Below are 26,158 nucleotides of genomic sequence, written 5' to 3' on the forward strand. Positions count from 1 at the left end.
ATTGGTATCCGTCAAATAACTAGGGAGTGTGGTTACTAATGGTTGCAGCTGTCTATCCAGCTACTGACCTAGTTTCTCATTTAGTGATCCTATTCCAGATATTATAGGCCTCCCATGTAGTGGATTTAACCCTTTATGTGTTTTAGGGAGGTGATAAAATGTGGAAGTAACAGGGTAAATGGGAATCAAATCCTCTGCTGTTTTTTTCTATCAAATATGCCCAATGTAACCCCCTCCTCCACCAATATCTTAAGAGTCGTCTTAAATTTCTTTGAAGGATCACTACCTAACTTCCGGTATGTATGGCTGTCAGTCAGCTGTCTTTCGGCTTCTCGTCTATAGGCATCCACCCCCCATGACGACAATGAGGCCCCCTTTATCGGAATTATATATGACAATAGAGGAATCATTTTCAAGGTTTATAATAGCCTCTCTTTCTTTGGGAATCAAATTATCGTGCCGGGGGTTAAACCCAAAAAACCGGCAAAGCCAAAATAGTGAGATCCCTCTCCACCAATTTTTGAAATGTATCCATTTCTTTGCACTGAGCATTGACTGGATAAAACTGTGATTTATTTTTAAGGTGTATTTGTAAGATCTTATCTGTGGTATAAGCACCACAGGTATTGCCTCCCTCCCACAGTAAATCTTTAATTTCCTTGATGGCACAAAGTTCACTAAATGCTTGAACTGGAGGTGCATGATCTAATTCACTAGATGTAAGGCTATTATCATCATTACATAAATCCATGTTGTCATCACATTTATAATAATGTTTCTGAATTGTAAAGTTTCTAATAAACCAATTTTTGTCCAAGACTGTGTGAAATACATTGAAATGTGTCTGTGGGCAAAAGTTCAAACCCTTTGAAAGCAAAGAGGTTTCATCAGATGTTATATTTAACACATTAGGGTTACCCATTAAGTCTTGGGTGGTTGGGCTCGAGATGGATAGCGATTGCCACCTCCGACCACTTCTCTGTTTGTGGCCCCTCCTGTGTTTTTCAATTGCGTGGCCTCCTGTGAGCTTTTTGCTTCTTTTTTCTGTTTTTTTGTTGTGTTCTTGAATAAAGGGGATGGGTTAACTCCATTACGTCGTCCAGAAACAGGTGTCTGCACAGCTGGTTGATCAGAGTCCGAAGCCGCCATAGTGTCTTACATGAAGCTCGCCTCAGTATCTGAGAAACTGACATGTTTGCCAGCATGGTGGTTTCAGGAGCATTTTCATTTCCATATGTAAACGGAATTTGTATTATAATGGTCTCTTAACATTTTTTTTTTTTCATTTTAATAATGCCTTTATCCAAATGATTTAATCTTTCATCGAGTTGTTTATCCAAATCTGCAAATTCAGCCATATCTTGCAGTGGTTTAATCTCCTCCCAAAGAGCCGAGATTTCACTTTGTAGACTCTCGATCTCTTTTGTTTTAGCAAAATGATGATATTCTTCAGTGTGGAGGAACAGAGTGAAAGAGTATCGGTCTACTTCTTTTTTATTTGGACAAATGGAGGATTTGGATTTTGCCCTAGTCAGTAATTTTCTTATTTTTCTTCAACTTTTATTTATTTTTCTTTTCAATATGTTTATTGGTATTTATGATAAACAGGTTAAAATTCCACAAACGTGCGAAGGTACAGGTCATGTAACATACAAAACATCTGCAACTGTAAAAAACTGAACATAACACAGGTACATTAACTCTGACATCGTATGTTCTGTGCGGACCTCTTCTGGTCTTGCGGGTCTCTCAAATTGGCCGGGAGGTCCGCCAGGACGATCGGCAAAGAGATAGAAAGCAAAGGGATAGTCATCAGGAGTATTTAGATGTCCATATTGCCCAATTGCTATCGAAACGGGCGCAAATGGAGGTATTGATCGGCAAGGCTCGTTCGAGTTGGTGATGGATGTTGACTGTGCTTATTAGTTCTGGTAGAGTAGGGGGTTCAGCCAATTTCCACTTTCTTAGGATGAGATTGCGGGCCACCAGGAGGACATGGGTCACCACAGGTCTCATGGGGCTCGGGTAGGTATCAATGCCAATGTGTAGAACTGCCAGGGCGGAATTGGGAGGTTTTCAAATACCTGTTGTAGTAGGTAAGAGTTGAAAGATACGTCTTCAGTACGTGGAGATAACTGGGCAACTCCATAGAATGTGCAGCATGTCCTCCACAGCCGCGCCAGCAATCCGGGAAGGAGTTGGGAAACATTTTGGCTAGCCGGGATGGAGTATAGTACCATCTGTGGAGTATCTTGAACATCATCTCCCAGTGGTTGACACAGTGGGAGTAAGAGTGTATCGCCGTATGCATGTTTGCCATTGGTGCCAGGTCACTGGAGTCTGTAGGTCTCGTTTCCACAGTTCCATAGGTTTCGACTTAAGGGGTGCACGCTTGTCATGGAGGAGGCCGTAGAAAAGGGATATGCCTTTAGTGCGATTTGAGGGGCTGAAAAAAATTGAATGAGCCCCAGGGTGGAGGGTAGCAGCGGGGACGGGGTGTTTCAAAAGAAAGTGGCATATTCTAAGGTATGTGTAATGTAGGGAAGTGGGTAAGCAGAATTCAGAGCTTAGGGCAGTGGCGGCTGGTGCTCAAAATGTTTGGGGGGGGGGGGGGGGGGCACAAACAGAAAATGTAATAGGCATTGCTTCGCGGCAAAAAACACGGAAAAAATTTGCGTGACTTTGAGGTCATACAAGTGTGAAAGGGGCCTTCAGTAATCAAGGAACAGTGCCTTGAAAAAGTATTCATCTTTTCCAACTGTTCAGCAGCTCAGTTCATTATCTGCAGTCACTAAGTGTTGGTTCACACACAAATGCGATGCAGGAACCCTGCGAATCAACTGCGGGTTCCTGCATCGCACTTGACTCCCAGGCAGTTCACACTGCCATATGCCAATCACTGGGGGTGTCAATACAAAGTTAATGACACCGCCACATTAGTTTGCATATCGCAGTGTGAACTGTCAATTCGGACATGAATCGGATCGCATAGGTGTGAACACCCATGCGATTCGATTCTGGTGAGGATCAATAAAAGGGTCCTATGCGACTTTGGTCTGAATGCGATGCAAATTCAGCCATGCAATCTGTATGGCTGAATTCGCAACGCACAGACATCACATGTGATTTGCAGAGCAGTGCGCTCCGAATCACATGCGATGTCTGTCATCGCATATGTTTGAACTGGCTCTTAAGTTGGGTGTGGAATAGATGATTCTCTTTTATTTCATTCCTACTACAGCCACCTTAAATGACTGCAGAGAATGAACTGAGCTGCTGAACTGTTGGAAGAGATAACAAGTAATCTGGGATGGAAAGGGTGTCAGGCAGACAGTCAGACTGCAGGCATGGTGGCACAGGAGAAAGTCAGAGACTGCAGGCATGGTGGCACAGGAGACAGTCAGACTGCAGGTATGGTGGCACAGGAGAAAGTCAGAGACTGCAGGCATGGTGGCACAGGAGACAGTCAGACTGCAGGCATGGCACAGGAGACAATCAGACTGCAGGCATGGCACAGGAGACAGTCAGACTGCAGGCATGGTGGCACAGGAGACAATCAGACTGCAGGCATGGTGGCACAGGAGAAAGTCAGACTGCAGGCATGGTGGCACAGGAGACAATCAGACTGCAGGCATGGCACAGGAGACAATCAGGCTGCAGGCATGGTGGCACAGGAGACAATCAGACTGCAGGCATGGCACAGGAGACAATCAGACTGCAGGCATGGCACAAGAGACAGTCAGACTGCAGGCATGGTGGCACAGGAGACAATCAGACTGCAGGCATGGTGGCACAGGAGAAAGTCAGACTGCAGGCATGGTGGCACAGGATATAAGTAAAAGGCAAGGGTGACCAGCGCTATGGAGTATGAGGTAGAACAGTGTAAAACGGGTGTAAAGGTGTAAGCAGCCAACAACCAAACCCCGAAGGGTTAAGGATAAAGTGAAATGTGCAAAGGGGGTTGAAACGGCGCTACCTGAAAAGTGATTGAGTGCTGATTGTAGTGCAATAGTGTGCAAATACCCTTTAAAAGAGGGGGGGGGGGGGGTGACACCGGCAAATAATAAATATGTGAACACTGATTATATTTTCAAAGGGTTAAAAAACACACATTTCCTTATCAGTAACCACAACCGATATGATCTGTTAGTGTGTGGTGAGTTTTATCTGTAAAATAATAATAGTGCCAACAAGTGAGCAAATATTATAGTGGGTTTATTCCAATAGTGATACAGTGCAATTCGAACAATATATAATATATAAATCCCTGGTAGTGAAATGATGGATATATGTAACCAAAGTGAATACTGAAGTGCTGTATTCCTTAGAGGTGTAGGTGCTGTAGTACCCCCGATGACCACTAGGTGAGGTATATACGACCTGTTCACATGAAGTGGTCCCAAGAGGGGTAGGTCGTGGGGTCCTCTCTTTATCCAGCAAGGCACCGACTGGTAATCTCACGAAAAGAAAGGAGAGGGGAGCCCCATCAAGTAGTTTGCAAAGTTATACCAATGTAGAAAGTAGTAATAACTCACGGTGAAGCTGCCTCGGATCAGTGTAGAGCAACGCCGGGAAGCTTCCGCGTTCCACGGCTGCCAAGTCCGAGACCGGAAGTGACGTAATGACGCAATGGACCCGCCCTACGCGTTTCGTCAGAGGACGTCTGCTGGAGCGGCGTCACCACCACGCACTCCCGGAATCTTTATAGTCAGCCGATGTCATAGCAACCGTACGGCTACCCGCGGCCATCTTGGTGCTCCTTAGTGAACTGCCGGACGTGCGCCATCTTGCTCACCCACTCCACAAGATGATTCCGCACGGCGTTCGAACATGTTATATAATTTACATGCGGCTGCTATATTTCACATCATATGCAAAGCAGCTTTCACCGGATACCTACACAGAACTTGTCTGACTAGTGTGAAGCAAAACGTTTTATTATAAAAAAAGAAAAAGAAAAAATATATGTGAAAACTTTTAACTTTAATGTTATTCCGAAAATAAAAAAAGAGAATAAAAATCTTTATTTTCCAAATCTTGTGTTTTAATCTCCCCGGAAGTGGACAATAATCACATGCTCCTTCTTTGTGTGAGAGCACCCCTAGTGTATATGGATATATTACCTCTATTACACATCTTGTGAGATATTATATTTATAGCGGGGAGGGAGTTTACACAAGTAAAATAAGGTATTAAAATTATATATAATATATATAAAAATCTTCTAAAATTTATATTTAAAACAGAGGAATTCTATATTAATAGAAGGGAGGAATTCTTTAATGTTTATTGGTGAGAAGGATGTTGGACGAGAAGGTTCAGATGGAATCATACTGTGCAAAAAGGGTCTGATAAATAAATAGTGGTTTTGTTATGCATTTCAGAGAGTAGGTGAAATCCAAAGGGGTCACTTGGATAACATAAATAGAGTCTATTTTAAAATGCTGATAACCAAGTAAGGGATTAAAAAGGAATTGGAACGTGCAATAGATAAAAAATGAAGAACATGATAAATTACAAATAGGAAGGACGAAATGAATAAAATAATCATCCAAGAGGAGACTTATATAAACTGTAAAATACTGGAAAGGGTATGGGAAGAATGGAAATCCTTCCCATTGTGTGGGAGGGGCTTACATGCTGTGCCATTATGCAATATATTAAAAACGTATGGAGGATATTAAAATATATTGCTAAAGGAGAAATTGGAAATAAAATAAAGGAGGAGATAAAAAGAAGGGGGGTGTTTGGAAGGTGCTACAAACATGAGCCACATGTTAAAAAACATGTAAAAACCAGAAATATAATGGGTATGAGCACTAAATGAATCATAATGCTATACCCCTGTTGAGACAACTTATTCTAAAAAATTCTAAGAAATTAATTAAAAATTATTAAAAAATTAAAAAGATTTAAAATGCTGGGATAAAGGAGAAAATTGGTTTCAAACATCTGTAATAAAACAGTTTAAATCAATGTCAGCGTTCAAACCATCAGGGCGCAAAGATTTCATTAAAAAGATCCATTTTGTTTTGTTTTTTGAGATCAGTCTTCTCTTGTTGCTGCCTCTCCAGTCCCCTTTTATTTTATCAATACCATAAAACGTAAAACCTGATGGGTCCTGGGAGTGCATTTCCTTAAAATGTCTGGATAGACTATGCTTCTCGAATCCCTTCTTTATGTTTTTTACATGTTCTCTAATTCTTACATATAGGGGACGTGTAGTTCTCCCTATATATTGTAAGTGACAAGGGCACTCGATGACATATGTCACATGTGTGCTGGTACAAGTAATGGTATCTTTTATTTTATATTCTACGCCTGTAGTATGTGATTTAAAATTCTTTATCTTTTTGGGTTGTCTCCTATTTGTTCTGCATGGCAGGCATTTTTGGCACCTAAAAAAGCCATTAATACTTGTAGGCAGGGAAATGGTCTAAGGAGGGTTCACCACGTTGTGTACCAACCTGTCCTTAAGTGTTGGTGCCCTCCTGTAAATAAAGCATGGTGTTCTTGGTAATATCTTTTTCAGAGTTCTGTCTGCTGTTAGTATAGGCCAGTGCTTCTTAATAACGCCTTCCAATTGTTTGTGTTGTCTGTTATAGCCCGTTATGAACGCAAACTCATATTTGTTGTTTTTTTCTTTACTTAGTTTTTCCTTTATAAGATCCTCTCTTTTGGTGTTTCTGACTAGTTGTTTTAAATGTTCCAGATCTCTTCGTTTGTAGCCTTTTTCAATAAATCTTTGTATTAAAATATCTGCTTGAATATCAAAATCATGTATATTACTACAGTTTCTCCTTATCCTCAGGAGTTGCCCCTTGGGAATATTCCCCAACCATTTTGGGTGGTGACAACTCCTGGTTGATATACCCGTTTTTGTCCGTTTTCTTAAAAAAAGTTTTACTGGCAATTTTTCCTCCTTCTTTAAAAAGTTCTAAATCCAAATAGGACACTTTTTCCTGGTTCCAGTTGCCTTTAAAGGTAATGCCATACGCGTTGCTGCTGATCTCATCAAAAAATGCTTGTAATGCTTCCATGTTGCCTCTCCAGATTAAAATAATGTCATCTATGTATCTACGGTAATAAATTAAATCTGGTCGTTCCACGCTAAAAACCTGTTCCTCCTCCCATTTCTGCATGAAAATGTTGGCAACACTGGGGGCATACTTAGCCCCCATAGCAACGCCTTTTGTCTGTGCATAGTACTTTCCCTTGTACCAGAAATAGTTGGAATTCATTGCCATTTTTAATCCTTCCAAAATAAAGTGCACCTGTGCATGTTTCAAATCTGTATGGTTAAAAAGAGCCCATTCCACACTGTCCAACCCATCTTTCTGTACTATGTTGGTGTAAAGTGAGTTTACATCTATTGTCACCAAGAAATCTTCATCTCTAATCTTCAAGTCCTGGATATCCGTTAGTAGCTGTTTGCTGTCTCGGAGATATGACTTTCCTTTCGGCACTATAGGTTGTAAAAATTTGTCCAGGTATTCTCCTAACCTGGAATGTACAGAGTTTATCCCGCTTACTATGGGCCGGCCAGGTGGTTTTTCCTCATTCTTATGTATTTTGGGTAAATAATAAATAATGGGTGTTCTGGCTGTTTCTATATTCAGATAGTTGGCCTCCTTTTTATTCAGAATGCCCAAATCCTTTCCTTTTTGGATATATATTTGTAGATTTTCCTTAAATTTTCTTTTTGGGTCTCCTGATAGTTTTTTATACGTATCCTCTGCACTGAGGAGATTTTCCAGTTCTTCTTCGTAATCCTTCTGGTTCAGGATGACCAGACCTCCTCCCTTGTCTGCTGGTCTGATGACTATCCCTTTTTTCTTTTCCAATGTTTTGATGGTCTCCCATATTTCTTTTTCTTTCTTATTTTTAATCTTTAGATTTCTAATTTCTTCTTCAACCATTCTTTTGAAGACCTCTAGGTTTTCATTCTGGGGGTTCTTAGGATTGAAGACTGACTTATTTCTCAATGTGGTTCGTTTATATTCTGTGTTTGTTCTTGATGTTCCTCTGTCCTTCTTTATTTCAAAAAACTTTTTGATGTTAATTTTCCTTATGTATCCTAAACTCTGTACATTCCAGGTTAGGAGAATACCTGGACAAATTTTTACAACCTATAGTGCCGAAAGGAAAGTCATATCTCCGAGACAGCAAACAGCTACTAACGGATATCCAGGACTTGAAGATTAGAGATGAAGATTTCTTGGTGACAATAGATGTAAACTCACTTTACACCAACATAGTACAGAAAGATGGGTTGGACAGTGTGGAATGGGCTCTTTTTAACCATACAGATTTGAAACATGCACAGGTGCACTTTATTTTGGAAGGATTAAAAATGGCAATGAATTCCAACTATTTCTGGTACAAGGGAAAGTACTATGCACAGACAAAAGGCGTTGCTATGGGGGCTAAGTATGCCCCCAGTGTTGCCAACATTTTCATGCAGAAATGGGAGGAGGAACAGGTTTTTAGCGTGGAACGACCAGATTTAATTTATTACCGTAGATACATAGATGACATTATTTTAATCTGGAGAGGCAACATGGAAGCATTACAAGCATTTTTTGATGAGATCAGCAGCAACGCGTATGGCATTACCTTTACAGGCAACTGGAACCAGGAAAAAGTGTCCTATTTGGATTTAGAACTTTTTAAAGAAGGAGGAAAAATTGCCAGTAAAACTTTTTTAAGAAAACGGACAAAAACTGGTATATCCCGACCAGGAGTTGTCACCAACCAAAATGGTTGGGGAATATTCCCAAGGGGCAACTCCTGAGGATAAGGAGAAACTGTAGTAATATACATGATTTTGATATTCAAGCAGATATTTTAATACAAAGATTTATTGAAAAAGGCTACAAACGAAGAGATCTGGAACATTTAAAACAACTAGTCAGAAACACCAAAAGAGAGGATCTTATAAAGGAAAAACTAAGTAAAGGAAAAAACAACAAATATGAGTTTGCGTTCATAACGGGCTATAACAGACAACACAAACAATTGGAAGGCGTTATTAAGAAGCACTGGCCTATACTAACAGCAGACAGAACTCTGAAAAAGATATTACCAAGAACACCATGCTTTATTTACAGGAGGGCACCAACACTTAAGGACAGGTTGGTACACAACGTGGTGAACCCTCCTTAGACCATTTCCCTGCCTACAAGTATTAATGGCTTTTTTAGGTGCCAAAAATGCCTGCCATGCAGAACAAATAGGAGACAACCCAAAAAGATAAAGAATTTTAAATCACATACTACAGGCGTAGAATATAAAATAAAAGATACCATTACTTGTACCAGCACACATGTGACATATGTCATCGAGTGCCCTTGTCACTTACAATATATAGGGAGAACTACACGTCCCCTATATGTAAGAATTAGAGAACATGTAAAAAACATAAAGAAGGGATTCGAGAAGCATAGTCTATCCAGACATTTTAAGGAAATGCACTCCCAGGACCCATCAGGTTTTACGTTTTATGGTATTGATAAAATAAAAGGGGACTGGAGAGGCAGCAACAAGAGAAGACTGATCTCAAAAAACAAAACAAAATGGATCTTTTTAATGAAATCTTTGCGCCCTGATGGTTTGAACGCTGACATTGATTTAAACTGTTTTATTACAGATGTTTGAAACCAATTTTCTCCTTTATCCCAGCATTTTAAATCTTTTTAATTTTTTAATAATTTTTAATTAATTTCTTAGAATTTTTTAGAATAAGTTGTCTCAACAGGGGTATAGCATTATGATTCATTTAGTGCTCATACCCATTATATTTCTGGTTTTTACATGTTTTTTAACATGTGGCTCATGTTTGTAGCACCTTCCAGGTGGCTTTTTGACAAACACCCCCCTTCTTTTTATCTCCTCCTTTATTTTATTTCCAATTTCTCTTTTAGCAACATATTTTAATATCCTCCATACGTTTTTAATATATTGCATAATGGCACAGCATGTAAGCCCCTCCCACACAATGGGAAGGATTTCCATTCTTCCCATACCCTTTCCAGTATTTTACAGTTTATATAAGTCTCCTCTTGGATGATTATTTTATTCATTTCGTCCTTCCTATTTGTAATTTATCATGTTCTTCATTTTTTATCTATTGCACGTTCCAATTCCTTTTTAATCCCTTACTTGGTTATCAGCATTTTAAAATAGACTCTATTTATGTTATCCAAGTGACCCCTTTGGATTTCACCTACTCTCTGAAATGCATAACAAAACCACTATTTATTTATCAGACCCTTTTTGCACAGTATGATTCCATCTGAACCTTCTCGTCCAACATCCTTCTCACCAATAAACATTAAAGAATTCCTCCCTTCTATTAATATAGAATTCCTCTGTTTTAAATATAAATTTTTAGAAGATTTTTATATATATTATATATAATTTTAATACCTTATTTTACTTGTGTAAACTCCCTCCCCGCTATAAATATAATATCTCACAAGATGTGTAATAGAGGTAATATATCCATATACACTAGGGGTGCTCTCACACAAAGAAGGAGCATGTGATTATTGTCCACTTCCGGGGAGATTAAAACACAAGATTTGGAAAATAAAGATTTTTATTCTCTTTTTTTATTTTCGGAATAACATTAAAGTTAAAAGTTTTCACATATATTTTTTCTTTTTCTTTTTTTATAATAAAACGTTTTGCTTCACACTAGTCAGACAAGTTCTGTGTAGGTATCCGGTGAAAGCTGCTTTGCATATGATGTGAAATATAGCAGCCGCATGTAAATTATATAACATGTTCGAACGCCGTGCGGAATCATCTTGTGGAGTGGGTGAGCAAGATGGCGCACGTCCGGCAGTTCACTAAGGAACACCAAGATGGCCGCGGGTAGCCGTACGGTTGCTATGACATCGGCTGACTATAAAGATTCTGGGAGTGCGTGGTGGTGACGCCGCTCCAGCAGACGTCCTCTGACGAAACGCGTATGGCGGGTCCATTGCGTCATTACGTCACTTCCGGTCTCGGACTTGGCAGCCGTGGAACGCGGAAGCTTCCCGGCGTTGCTCTACACTGATCCGAGGCAGCTTCACCGTGAGTTATTACTACTTTCTACATTGGTATAACTTTGCAAACTACTTGATGGGGCTCCCCTCTCCTTTCTTTTCGTGAGATTACCAGTCGGTGCCTTGCTGGATAAAGAGAGGACCCCAAGACCTACCCCTCTTGGGACCACTTCATGTGAACAGGTCGTATATACCTCACCTAGTGGTCATCGGGGGTACTACAGCACCTACACCTCTAAGGAATACAGCACTTCAGTATTCACTTTGGTTACATGTATCCATCACTTCACTACCAGGGATTTATATATTATATATTGTTCGAATTGCACTGTATCACTATTGGAATAAACCCACTATAATATTTGCTCACTTGTTGGCACTATTATTATTTTACAGATAAAACTCACCACACACTAACAGATCATATCGGTTGTGGTTACTGATAAGGAAATGTGTGGTTTTTAACCCTTTGAAAATATAATCAGTGTTCACATATTTATTATTTGCCGCTGTCACCCCCCCCCCCCTCTTTTAAAGGGTATTTGCACACTATTGCACTACAATCAGCACTCAATCACTTTTCAGGTAGCGCCGTTTCAACCCCCTTTGCACATTTCACTTTATGGTGGCACAGGAGACAATCAGACTGCAGGCATGGCACAGGAGACAATCAGACTGCAGGCATGGCACAGGAGACAATCAGACTGCAGGCATGGTGGCACAGGAGACAATCAGACTGCAGGCATGGCACAGGAGACAATCAGACTGCAGGCATGGTGGCACAGGAGACAGTCAGACTGCAGGCATGGTGGCACAGGAGACAGTCAGACTGCAGGCATGGTGGCACAGGAGACAGTCAGACTGCCGGCATGGTGGCACAGGAGACAGTCACTGATGGTACAGTAAATCAGTAAATGGCCAGAGACTGCAGACATGGTGCAGGTACTGTGGAGATGGATGCTTCCCCCCTTTACATCTATGTAGAGGGGGAGGTGTAGCAGATAATTGTACACAGGCAGCTCTAGGACCTGGGGGAACATGTCCTCCCTCTCTGTTCAGTGTGATCCTTGTTCCCTACCCCTCCTCTGTGTGCAGGCATGGCCAAACTCCTCTGTTTACTCTCACACCCCCCCCCCTCCCCTTACTCACGTCTCATCAGCAGTGTCCCGATCCAGACAGCACACAGATCCTCCAATCCAATACTCACAGCCAGTCAGCTCAGCAGTGTCCCAGTCCAGACAGAAAGTTCTCTCCCTCCCTCACACAGCTACGGCATCCTCCTGTGTATCAGGGCAGCAGGGAGACAATGGAAAGACGTCTGTGTGGGCTCAGACAGGAAGCAGACAGTGACGCCCAAGCACTGCCCCTATGACGTCCACTCACAGGAGGCATCCGATCACAGGACGGCAATCGGAGTGGGAGTGTTCCGGGCGCATCGCTCTGAGCCCCGAGGACACTCTAAAGAGCCGCCAATCAGCACACCAAAAACAGGCACATGATGGGAAAATCTCCACCCCTCTCTATTGCAGCAATGTGTCCGGCGCCCCGCTGCATTAAAGGTACACTTTTTTTTTTTTTAATGCTGATGCTACGTGACTAGCCTTGGGGGGGCGGCGCCCCTGCGCCCCCTATTGACCAGCCGCCACTGGCTTAGGGTGGTCCATGATTTAGGGAATGATCACAGAGCTGTTGTATGGAACTGAGGCTGCGGGACTGGAGTGGTGCCGTATTTAGAGAGGGGTTTATGCTACTAAGTACATGAAGGGGTGTTAAAGGGTGGGGACAGGCCGGCTGGGAGGGTGGTTGTGCTAAATAGATGTCTTCAGGCTTGAAGGGAAACCTTGAGGGGAGGTGGCAAGGGTTTAGTGTCCCAGGGTCTCTACAGATCACTTAAAGGTAATGTGCGAAGACTACGCGCGGGTGCTAGGTGTGTTTTTATGTCAAGCCATAGCGGGCCATCTTCCATGTTTAACCAGTGTTTCAGCTGGTCTAGTTTGGTGGCCCAATAGTAGTCGTACGAATCGATTAAGCCCATGCCTGCCACCGATTTGTGCTTGATCAGGGTGGAATATGGGCACCTGGCCCTCTCCCCCCCCCCCCCACATATACGAGTGCAGTACCTTTGTCAGTTTATGGAGGTATGAACAGGGTGTCGGTATTGGCAGGACTCTGAACACATAAAGTATTTGTAGGAGTATAATTATCTTCAGGGCTGCCAGCCTGCCAGACCAAGTGAATTTGTGGCGTGACATTGCTGTTTCGTGAAACTTTTATTTATTTTTGAAATACTACTTATCACTAATTTGTATATTTATTGTTTCATTTAACACCTTTCATGCACAAGGATTGACAACGTGTGTGGCTTCTCCTGGAATAGGGGTGAGTCATACAATGTATTGGTCAACATAGTGTCATAACATTCAGGATTTTGTTTTATTACACGTCACTATACATTTTATTAGCTTCTTTTTAGTATTTTTTTAATATGTGATACAATGTAATTAACTTACTATGCTATGTATACATTGTTTCTTTTTCTTTGAGCATTGGTGTAAGTTACGGGTATTTTATGTCCCGTCGTTTTGTCTAATGTCCATGGAAGCATTTGTACGTTCTTTCCTTTTTCATCATATATAAATCATATATATTTTTTTTTTTACGTCCCCCTTTTTTTCAACAATATTTTTTGTTCTGGGTAAGGGGGATACGTTTTTGCCCTCCTCTTTTTCTAGCATTGATTCAATATATATTCACACATTGTGTTGTTTTTATCTCCTAAATTTACATGTGTCAGTATGGAGATAACCAGGGTGCCAATTAAATATGGGTGTGAGCCCCACGGGGTGTAAATTTTTAATGGTGGTTTCCTGTTGCATACTTTGTAGTAAACAAGCACACTACGTCCGTGTGAAACGCGTCTACCATTTCCATCCTGCTGTACATTGTACCTGTATATGCAGGAATAAAGAACTCGGTTTTCAGCCAAGTCTTCTGGTGGTGTGTGGCCATTTCCTCCATATTACTTTGTTAGCAGTGGCGAGCCGAGGTCCAGCACCCACAATGGACTGGATACAGACCCACCTGAGCAGTGTATACTCTCCTTTGATGATTCCAGCTCTCGCTTCTACACCTGCCCGGTGAGTGGATATCCTGTCTTATAATATACAGCATGATGGATAGTCAAGGTACACAAGACATCAGCCGGACTTTTAGACAGCTGAAAGATAATTCCTATAGAGCGAATGCCCATGAGACATTAAATGACAAAATAGAGGGCAATTTGGGCTCTATTAAGCTCCTATTTTGCAAATTGGAAAGAGCCATGAATAAAGAAGCTAGAGCTTATTGGGATTCCAGTACCCTTACAGAATATCTTTCATTGAATTGTTGTAACGCTCCTGCGTTTTCTGAAACAAGATGGATTTGCAGCTGCAGAAAAACTCCACTCAGCAGTCATGTAGAGATAAGTTGAAATACCAATTCCAACTCCCAAGACTCATCACTGTGGTCTGTCTGATTCAGCATACAAATATACACACTCAATAAGATGTTCCTGGAGTGATAGTTGTATATAGCAGTATAGTGGTGATGAGCTAAAGAGACAGGTATGAACAGTGACAATAGGTGAACAGCACTTGAGAGAAATGTTCATGAGAGTATAGATGGTAACAGGTAGGATGCAGATAGGTTAGCAATCATGTATGGTAGTAGGTGGTAGGATAGCAGATGACATACAGGAGAGACTAACCCAGTGCAAGGATAGATGTTAGTAGGCTCAAGAGCTAGCAATGTAAATAATAGTGCAGATGATAGTAACAGTCCTTAATATGCAGAGCTAGATAGTGTAAGCTTAGTAGGAAGGTTTATGGAGGATTCCCCTGCGGGGTACTTATCACTAATAGCAAGCAGTAGTAGAGAGGTTCGGTATGAGCGAGTGATCCGGTAGCGGGATACAGGGATCAGTAGCGAGGTTGCGACAGCAAGGTACGCTTGTGAGCATATGAGCTTCAAGGCAGGTTGAACGAACATGTGAGTGAGAACGCCGGCAGTTGAAATAGCCGCTCTGCGGCGCTCAGTGATGACAGCATCGGTCTTAAAGGTGTATGCGCACCTACCAGAAGAGAATGGTGGGACGCATACACTGAACTGGAAAGTGGAATAGAGGGTACCAGAGGTACCAGAACATTACAATTGTATACCAAGAGGATTACGTATAAAGAAGTTTCCTACCTTTGAGTTATACGACGAGGAACTGAAAAAGAAGTGGACTGATACTCTCTCACTCTGTTCCTCCATACTGATGAATATCATCATTTTGTCTAAAACAAAAGAGATTGAGAGCCTACAAAGTGAAATCTCGGATCTTCAGGAAGAGATTAAACCCCTAAAAGATACAGCTGAATTTGCAGAGAAAGAAGCAAAAAGCTCACAGGAGGCCACGCAATTGAAACACAGGAGAACCAGGAGGAGCCACAAATGGAGAAGTGGTCGGAGGTAGCAATCACTATCCATCTCGAGCCCAACCACGCAAGAATTAATGGATAACCCTAATGTGTTAAATTTATCTGACAGATCTTTAACATCTGATGAAACCTCTTTGCTTTCAAAGGGTTTGAACTTTTGCCCACAGAGACATTTCAATGTATTTGACACAGTCTTGGACAAAAATAGGTTTATTATAAACTTTACAATTAAGAAACATTATTATAAAAGTGATGACAACATGGATTTATGTAATGTTGTCCCAAATGTATTGATAAACATTTGAAATTACCAGTACTGAATAAGGAATGTATTGTTTGCCTGTTCAGTTTTATCATGATAATAGATGCACATTAGTGTATATACTGTAATCCCTGATAGTGAAAGAGTGAGCCAGTAAAACTAATATTTTGCTGGAGGCTTTTTGGATAACATTTGAAGGGAAGCTCTAGGCAGATATAAAAAAGACTAACTATTGCAACCCTGCAATCATTATTGCATTATTAAATACAGGGGTATTGCTAGGATTGTGAAAGATCCATGGCACCCTAAGGATGCAAAAAGTGTGCGTTTTACCATGGGTTTCAGAAACATGCTGAAAAAAGCACTGCAATTGCGGGTCACACTTGTGGGGCCATTAATTGTTAATGGTAACCCAATCAAAGGTAGCAGAGGCAGCATTTTGCTGCATGTTTTTTGTGTGACAAAGTGTGCTACAAACGCATCAAAATGTGTCCTGAAAACACACCTGACACTCCGTGACCAAAAAAGTTCTGGAGCTACTTTGGGGCATTTTTCGTGCGTGGGGCAGCCCGTTTTAGTAAATATGTAAAAAAAAAAAAATGCGCTCAAAAAAAAAAACGAGCGAGAATAGGGTCTTAGAGCTGTTTTACACCAAGAGCAGTAAAAACAGGCAGCTGAGCTGTGGTTTTATTACCCCTTGCCGCCCACTGGAATTCTAACATTACAGCCTGACTTTGCTGTGCAGCTATGCCATTGTTTAACTAAGGTGGCACGGACTGTCAAACTCATCCATTGAGTGACTCCCAATTGCAGTTCAGTCCTGCAATGTAAAACGACGCTTGGCAATTTAAGAAAAACAGGTGTCACAAACTTCCTGCCAGCCACTGCTATACCGCCTTCAGAAAAGGTACTGCAGATCACATTTTAGAGGGCGGTAAGTATTACCATCAGTATGAAAGAGCACTAAGGAGAAGAACTGTGAGCATTGCTAGGTTGCCCCAAACAATAAGAGTGACTGTAATGGGAAAAATTATATAGAACATGAGACTATTCTTTATATATACTGCATATTTTAAGCAGTATTTGTGCCCCAAATACAAATTAATTGTAATGCCAGAGGGAAGAGTCTCAGAGATGCATATAAACCTCAGAACAATCAATCAATCCCATTACATATTTTGTTTCTGTACTCAGAATATAGGCATTGGATTATCACTTTGCTTAGCCTACCTTCAGAACTGGTGGTCAGTGTCCTCTGCAGCATTAGTGGTCCAAATGCCTCTTCAGAACTAGTGGCCAGCGCCCCTTTCAGCATAATGCGTTTTGCAACATTGGTGGTTTGTACCCCTTTCATCATTGGTCATGTCCCTGTATTTTTGATCTTAGCTTCATATTGAAAATACTTCCGTCCTGAACCTCATGTGCAATCTTAATATAGTTAAGTCACCCCTAATATATTTTATCCCTCAGACCTTTCAGAAATAATACTGCCACTCTCTGGACTTGTTTGATCTTATCAGTATCTTTTTGTGTGGGGTCTCCAGAACTGGACACAGTATTCTAAATGAGGTCTAAATAAGATCTATTTAGGGTAATCGGGACCTCCTTTTTCCTATGGTTGGCCCCTCTAGTGATACAACTAAGAACACAATTAGCTTTTGTTGCTTCTTGCCCACACCATTCCCTTATTTTATTGGAATTGAACACCCCTTTTTCTTTAACATTTGTAAATTTATTACCTTTTTTTTTCTTTCTCAAAGGTACCTTCTTTACCACTTTACAAAAGAAACAAAAACAGGCAATACAGAAGTACAGGAACAAAAAAGGAACAGTTAGATGAGGTTTTCAGTTTTAATTTGAGGGTTTGAGGAAGGTGAATCTCCGGCACTCTTGAGAAGAGAATTACAGAGTTTTGGGCCATACGTAACTTGAAAAGACCCTGTCCCCATAGAGTAAAAATGGGTTTGAGGGACACACAGAAGACCAGAAATAGAGGAGCAAAGGGGAGGGGGAGGTTTATGAAAGTTTAGACAGATATTGTGATGCCAAGCCATGCCAAGCTATGCAAAGCCCTAGAGGTGAGCATAAGGACTGTGAAATCAGTGCAATCCTGATGGGTAGTCAGTGCAGTGATCAACCAAGCTTCTTTTTGAAAGTGATTCCATCAATTTTACTTTTACAGATGCTAAACTTACCAACTTGTAGTTGTCAGTTTCTACTTTGCTATCCTTATAGGTAAAATGTTACACGTCTACCAGTCATGGGAAACTTCTGCTAGACTGATTAAAAAGATCAGTTAATGGTTCAACAACTATACCTCCAAGTTCTTTTAGAACTTTGAGATGAATACCCCATAAAAAAATGGAACAGAAGTAATTGTTTACTTGGTGATCACTAGAACCCAAATTTTCTCCCTCCGCCACATCATCCACATGATTTCTATTTGGTCTAGAATATGTTCTCCTCTGGTTGGACTTTTTCCAATTGTCAAGAAACCCCTATCGATGCTTCCAGCATTTCTTTGCACCTGCTTGTAAGTACAGTTTTTAAAGAAGTTTGCAGCCAAAAATAGATGAATGCTACAGGAAAGATCCAGATAGTATGTAAATGTAATCCAATAAAACTGGTGCTCAATGGCACAAGACACCATGAGTTCTACTGATTGCCTAAGCTGAAAACAAACACATATAAACTGATAATAACTATTTTCAGTTGCTGACAATGTTCTTGTATACAGGGACAAGTTGAGTAGCATTGCCAAATACATAACAAGGAAGTTTTGGAGCACTGGGAGTACCAGTCCTTACAACCGTGAAAACAAGCAGCCAGGGCAGAGCTGTCCTCTATCTCTCTATCTATCTCTATGGCACTGATACCTCTTCAAGTAGGCCCAGAACTTTGAAAAACAAACCAGTAATGGGAACTAACCTTAAATAAAGAAGAACTAAGCCTTCCTTCTTTTGTAGCAGAGGAGGGTGCCATCTTAGCCTTTATTTAGATCTGCAGATGCCACATTTGTGATCAGCTATGACACTGGCTATTTGAAGGCTTGAAAGTTTAGTTGAGAGTGGACAGGCTTTACCACAGGCATTCCTTGAATGTAGTGTACACTGTACGCACGCTAGTGGGAAAAATGTAAAGTAATACACTGCAGCAATCGGTGAGTTTAATTAAAGCGGTAGTATACTCCGCTATTTGACTTTTACCTACAGGTAAGCCTATAATAAAGCTTACCTGTATGTAAAATGAATATCTCCTAAACCTGCACGGTTTAGGAGATATTCGCCCTGCATGCAGCTGCTTGCCGGACCTTCCCGGAAAGTGAAACTCCCACGCGCATGCGCGGGAGTGACATCATCGCGGCTCAGGCCACTCACAGCGCTGGAGCCACAGAACCAGGAAGAGATGACGAGGCAACATGACAGCTCCCTTAGCATTGTCCAGGTGACTGACTGTGTCGGGGCTTCGTTTAAAGGTAAGCTTTTCATAATGAGCTAGTATGCGATGCATACTAGCTCATTATGCCTTTGTCCTGCAGGTTTTTTTTTTTTTTTGTATTTTTATACTGAGTATACAATCGCTTTAAGGATTTATTAACAAATATTTCTAACTTGAGCTTTCTTTTGGTAAACTGTTTAATATGCATGTTTAGTTCTGCTTTAAGTGTCCATTCACACTTGCGCGACTTTGTGATTTCCATTGCGCCTTTACCATGCAACTTGATGCGATTTTGATGCGACTTTGGATGATTGCGACTTTGCTATGACTTTGGCTTTTACCAATGTGATCCTTTTGTTTGTGCTCTACAAAGTCGCTAGACATGTGCAGAACAAAAAAATGAGTTTTGTTTCCTTTGGTTCCTTCATTTTCTAACGAATTCCACATTTTAAGAATGATTTGAATTTAATCAAAATTTTGTGTTAAGAATAGCTGGTTGTTAAGGAGCAGGCTGGGACTCATCAGCTGTCAGCGGGTTTTTAGGTGGGGTGATTGACGATGGATCTACACCGTCTACACAATTTTTTTTTTATTTTTTTGTTTCTTAAATAAAGGAATGGTCAAAAACTGCCTACTGTTGTTTTTACTACACTTTAGTACCCCCCTACTCATTCACATGAGGGGGGGGGGGCAGGATCTGTGGCCCCCTTGTTAAATGGGGCTTCCAGATTCTTATAAGCCCCTCACCTGCAGACCTCCACAACCACCGGCCAGGGTTGTGGGGAAGAGGCCCTTGTCCAAATCAACATGAGGACAAGGTTTTTTGGGGGAGACCCCTGCCCCAAAGCACGCCACCCATGTTGAGAGCATGTGGCCTGGTATGGTCCAGGAAGGGGGGCACTCGCTCATCCTCCCCCCTCTTTCCTGACCTGCCAGGCTGCAGGCTTGGATAAGGGTCTGGTATGGATTTTGAGGGGGATACCATGCTGTTTTTTTTTTTTTTTTTTTTTTTTATTGCTAGCATTCTTGTTGCATGTATATCATGCAGGTGCAACTTTCATGTGACTTTTGAGGGTTTACATTGAAGTCCATGGCCCTCAAGTTGCTTTGAAAGTCAGATTAATGTAGTGCAGAAACGACTTTACTTGCACAAATATGAATGGCACTCATTGGAAAACATGGGGTGCGACTTGTAATGCGACTTTGGGGCGCAAAGTCGCATGAAAAGTCCCACAAGTGTGAATGGGGTCTTACAACATGAAAATTCCTTCACTTGTGTTTTCAAATTTTTTTCAATAGTTGCTTTATTATGCCATGTCAGGGAAGAAGATGGATTACACCAGCTGAACTCACTTGGCAGCCTTGATGCTACTTGTGGTCGGTGGCACAACTCTCAAGCCTCAATGAGATCTCATTTGTAGCACTACCCCCCAAAGGAGCCGCTGGTAAAGGCATGATTTCTGTTTTTTTGCTATCAAATTTCACAGGTCTCATCCCAACTAACACACCAGTTTTATTTCTCTTTACAGCAGGATAAACACACACAAACTCCTTAACACTCTATTCTTAGTTGGTCTAAAGGAGACAAGAGACATGTAAGGCTTAAACTGGTTGATTATTATATGACAAGATGTGTTTTTGGACAATTGGAATCAAAGTAAGATAACCTTTTTACAATTCAGCACTCTAAGTAAGCAACATTCAGACTATATTGCCTGTGTGTCCTTGTGGTGACAAAGCTAGGCCTAGGCCCTTTAGGGGAACTTTAATCAGGATAGGGCAGTACAAGCAACCTAAAGTGGGGGTTATAACTTGAGCAAGACAGAGCTCTAAGATAGATCTCTGTTGCCTAACATTGGGGCCCTGCAGGTGACCGTTGGTGCACTAAGGTTGGTGGTTGTATCCTGCAGGTAGTAAAGATGTATATAAATAGTAAAGATGTAGCATCATTCTTCTTTCACTATGCTGTGCCAACACTCATTAGCCAAAAGAATGCTAAGTGAACTGAATTAGAACTGCACCCTAAGAAGGCAATTTGTGAAGAAAAGTCACGTGATAAGGTCAACAGCAGTAATGATCTGATGATGCACAAGAGTGGGGAAGTAGTCAATGTTCAGCTCTCAGCAGTATATCAGATGTAAGTGCAAGTGGGATGGTGGCCTACTCACCAACTCCTTGGGAAACACTGTAGTCTTGTGATGAAAGGGGGGCCCACCTCTCAGGGAGGGCATCCATGGTAGTGGTGACTTGCTTGGCAGTTCAACTGGTCTGGAGCATTAACAAATCTCTAGGCTGCAGGTGGAACAGTAGATGTGGTGAATGTAGCAACCTCACAGTAACCACCCCAATTGGTGGAATGTTCTGAACCCAGTCAGTTTCGACCCCCACCACAGGTCTGCTCACTCCAACAGGTCCGCATTGCTCCACTCCTGTGGAACCAACAGAGTGGATTTTTCCCAGGCAAAGAAAATAAAAGGCTTTCCCTGGCTCCTCTTGCTGCACAGGCCATCAGGATTTGTAGTTCAGAGTAGCTGTTGCCTATACCATGGACAACATTTACCAGTACCCCAAGTGCTTAGTATCAAAGTCTGTAGGTTTAGAGTAGCTTGGCTCTCCCTCTGCTAGCACGGAGAGGATGAGACAACAGTATAACAAATTAGGGACAGATAGCAACTAGATGCATTCTGAAGCAAGGTATGTCTGGTAGAGGACTACACATACTCCCAAAGATTTACTGACAGAATCTGCCTCTACATCCGCCTCAACCTTGTTGAGGTGTGTGATGTCGGCACATGAGCCAATATGCATGTTAAAAATAGCCATTAGGGCAGTACAGGCATTATCAATGCAGTGGCCCTAGGCATACATCTCTCAATATGGAGCCCGGTCTTTCTTAAACCAGAACTACACTCACTTGCCCTTGCTCCCTCACCGGCACTGATATAATCGGCTCTTCTAGAATCTAGATCCTGGCCAGGCTGGAATAACGTAACTCCTGTGCATGGGCCCTGGAGTTAATTCATTCCATCATCGAGGTAACCGAGAATGTGCGCTAAGCTGTGTAGGTGCAGCTCAATGTACACTCTAAAGAAGTTTGCAAGCAGGCAACTGAGCTTGTAGGCATAGTAGTTCTTCTGCAGTAAAGAACCTGCATGCTCACATTTTTTTTTACTTCTTCAGAATAGCTGCACTTTAAGTTTCATCACCATGAAAGGCAGGAACAGGTAGGAAATAAAGGACAGGTAGAAAGTAAAACAAACATTCACTAAAACTGAAGCCTGCAAAATCTGGGACAGTTCTGCATAGAAATCAATCAGCTTCCAGGTTATTTGTGCAATGCCTAATTAAACAATCTGGAGTTAGAAGCTGATTGTCTACCATGCACAGATTCTGAGTGCTTAAGTTTTAGTAAATCTCCTAGTAAATCTCTCCCAAGGAGTCTCAGGTGGGCAAAAATATATAAACTGTGTATTGTCAGGAACTGTGTACCTGATGTGCAATTTGAAGAATAATTAAAATGAGTAAAATCATTGAATTTGCTAGTACAATTACCCACATGGATGATCTCCTGGTTCACAGCTGGTGTGGTGGGAGGGACAGCTGTGAGCACTGACCTCGCGGCATGGCTTTTCAGCTGACAGACCCTTCTCCTCCTCTCCCTTGCCGGGAGATTGGTGCTCATAGCTGTCTCTCCCGCCACACGATCCCCAGCTGTACCTGGCTGTTCCCTCCTTTTCTGGACCCCTTTTCCTAATCTGCCCCCTGTGTTCCTTTGCCCCCCCCCCCCTCATCCTCTACAGCCAGTTTCCCTCATTTCCTCTCCTGCCGGCTGCAGGGGGATCTGTCAGGATTGAGAGCAGAGGAAGGGGACGGTAAACATGTCATTTACTGGCCGCTTCCTTTTCTCAATTTGACACAGTGAGCGTTCGCTACAGATCACTAATGTGTCCTGTGTTAACTGAGCAGAGTAAACTCTGTTTACTCTGCTTCAGTTTATGAATGAACGGGAGGGTTTGTCTCCTGTCCATTCATCTTCAGTGCTGAGGCTGCTGGGTAAACTCTGTCCTAAGTCTCAAAGATGAGATGTCAGGGGTCTGTTTAGACCCCTGATATCTCACCAAAGCCCACCAACAGGGCTGATAAAAAAAAAATATATATATAAATAAATATTAAAAAAAATTATAAAAAATTGCAAAAAAATTATAAGATATAAAATTGTAAAAAATAAAATAAAAAATGACTGATACCCCCCCCCCCAGCCGTACTGATACCATCCACTGCCCCATACCACTTCCCCAGAAGCATTCCGCACTCCGTTCCTGCACATACTACCTACCTCAATACACTCTGCACTCCTCTCCTGAACATAATATCCACCACATACACTCCATACTCCTCTACTGCACAGACTACCCACCTCCATACACTCCACACCCCTCTCCTGCACATACTAACCACAGCGTACACTCCGCACTGTACATTCTCTATTTAACATTACCGCATTCTGCACTATGTAAGGCATTTCAGACTCTATTAAACCACACCCCCTTTAAACCACACCCAATATTTAGTGCAATTTAAGCCATGCCCACACTTCGCCACGGCGTGCATGGCTCAACCCTTTTTTCTGCCTGGGGCCCACTTTTTATCTTGCACATGGGCCTACTGATTTCATGATACGTCCCTGGTCAGGCTCCTACATGATAGATAGATAGATAGATAGATAGATAGATAGATAGATAGATAGATAGATAGATAGATAGATAGATAGATAGATAGATAGATAGATAGATAGATAGATAGATAGATAGATAGATAGATAGATAGATAGATAGATAGATAGATAGATAGATAGATAGATAGATAGATAGATAGATAGATAGATAGATAGATAGATAGATAGATAGATCTTTTTACAGTCTATGGTTGCTGATGGATTGTCATCTATCAAGGAAGATTATAACTTCAAAGGCTTGCAGAAACTTGTTCTGTATGTGGCAGAGTACTATAGGTTGCCCAACCTTCCTGTGAAGAACATCAAGAAAATTTCTAGTTCCTTTCAGATACCTGGAGAAAATTATAAAAAAACATGGTTAATGAGTATGCATCGTAGCACTATTATAAACAGAGATGAAAAAATGTTTATATTTTTGACCTTACTGACTCGCATATGCTTAGCTTTTTTCAGTTTTAATATTGTTTCACAGTTTGTGCTGTTAAATCAAAAGGTTATCTATAATACATTTGGCCCTATTAATGCAAAAGAGCAGTGGTATTCAAAAGACATTTATTCATTATTAATATAGGTATAATAAAGAACCATTTATGAGGATTTAGATGAGATTTTTATCATCAAAAGCTTAAAAGGGAAATTTATTTTTGCTTCAGGACAAAGACGAGGAGTCAGTTAATGTGAAATAGAAAGTCAACACAAAACTGTATAAAAAAATCATTCTTTGTGGAAAAACTGGAATTTTATTACCACAACAGAGGAATAACATAGCTCAGCGAGGAGTGTAAGGAAACGTTTTTGCTTCCAGGCACAAATGTCACCTGGCATAGTCACACCTGGTATAGAAGAGATAGATGTACTTGTTTAACCCTTGGAAGGTTTGTTTAAAGTTTTTGTGCCCAGGGGTCATTAAAGGGTGGATGCCAAGGCCAAATTGAGCAGCCTCACTATGTGTTAGTTAACTTGGCATTGAATCCACAATTCATTTAACAAGATAATTTTTTTAGGACACATAAGGCATTTTTTTTTGGGGGGGGGGGGGTACACTGTTTTTTTTTTAATAGGTAAAAAGCCAAAAATGGAAAAATATATGTATACTGTGTGTGTGTATATATATATATATATATATATATTTATTTATTTTTTTATTGTATCAGGCAATTACATTTTTATACAGAGTGCACACTAACATTTTCAGGTTGCAGTGCCATCTGCAAGATGATTTTTTTTTTTTTTTTTACTAAATAACTGGCCTAGGGAGAGAGTGAGAGTGGTTCTTGATTGGTTCATAATTTCAGTGGGGACCAGAGCTGCTGGTTTCAGTGGAGACCAGAGTGTCAGAATATAATCTGTTCTTAGCCCATGCCAAGTTTATACATTTTTAAATGAATATTTTATATCTGTCTGTTATACATACTTTCTATTTTACAAATAAACATTTAAATCATTTAATAAATTCCCCAAACACCTTGGGTTAGCTAAATGGACAGCAAAGCAAATGAATATTGCTTTGCAGCTACCATTGTCTGAATAAAACTCCCTACTTAGATACCTGATAAGGGATGAGACACTGCTGTGATGACTCATTCCAGTTCTGTGAACAATTGGCTTCTTTTAGCTGATCAAAAATTTCCAATTGGCCTCCAGCTCTAGCAAGTAATCACTTGTACAATCTCGTTTGTTTTTTTTGAAAAACTTTGAACATCTATTATTGGTATTATGTTGTTTATTCCTTGCTTTTTCTGTTGTCTGAGACTTTATCCCTCTTTTTACTCCTGAAGAAGCAAGTCACATCGAAACATGTCGAGTTTGGCTGACCACATGTACACCTCCGCTATGGATGTTAGTGGTACAAGTGGCACTATACTGTGGGTGTAGTATATCCATACAAGAGAGATTTTTAATCCTTATGTTTTGTTATAATGAAAAATCGATGTTTTGTGATGTTATTTGTAATAATAAAAATATGTGAATTTAATCCTGTGTAATGTCCTCGATGGTACCAAGAAAAATCCTGCTGCATCCAACCACCATCACTTCTTGTCCAATTATATCAGGATTCAGCATGTAGGTACCTTTACACCGGGTATAATACCTATTTACACTGAACACTAGGGATGTAACGATATCAAAATCTCACGGTACGATACAATTTCGATATTGACCTCACGGTACGATATTTATTGCGATATTGTGGAAAAGCTCACAG

Source organism: Pelophylax lessonae (assembly GCF_965119305.1).
Source record: "Pelophylax lessonae genome assembly, chromosome: 5".
In the NCBI taxonomy this organism is placed as follows: domain Eukaryota; kingdom Metazoa; phylum Chordata; class Amphibia; order Anura; family Ranidae; genus Pelophylax; species Pelophylax lessonae.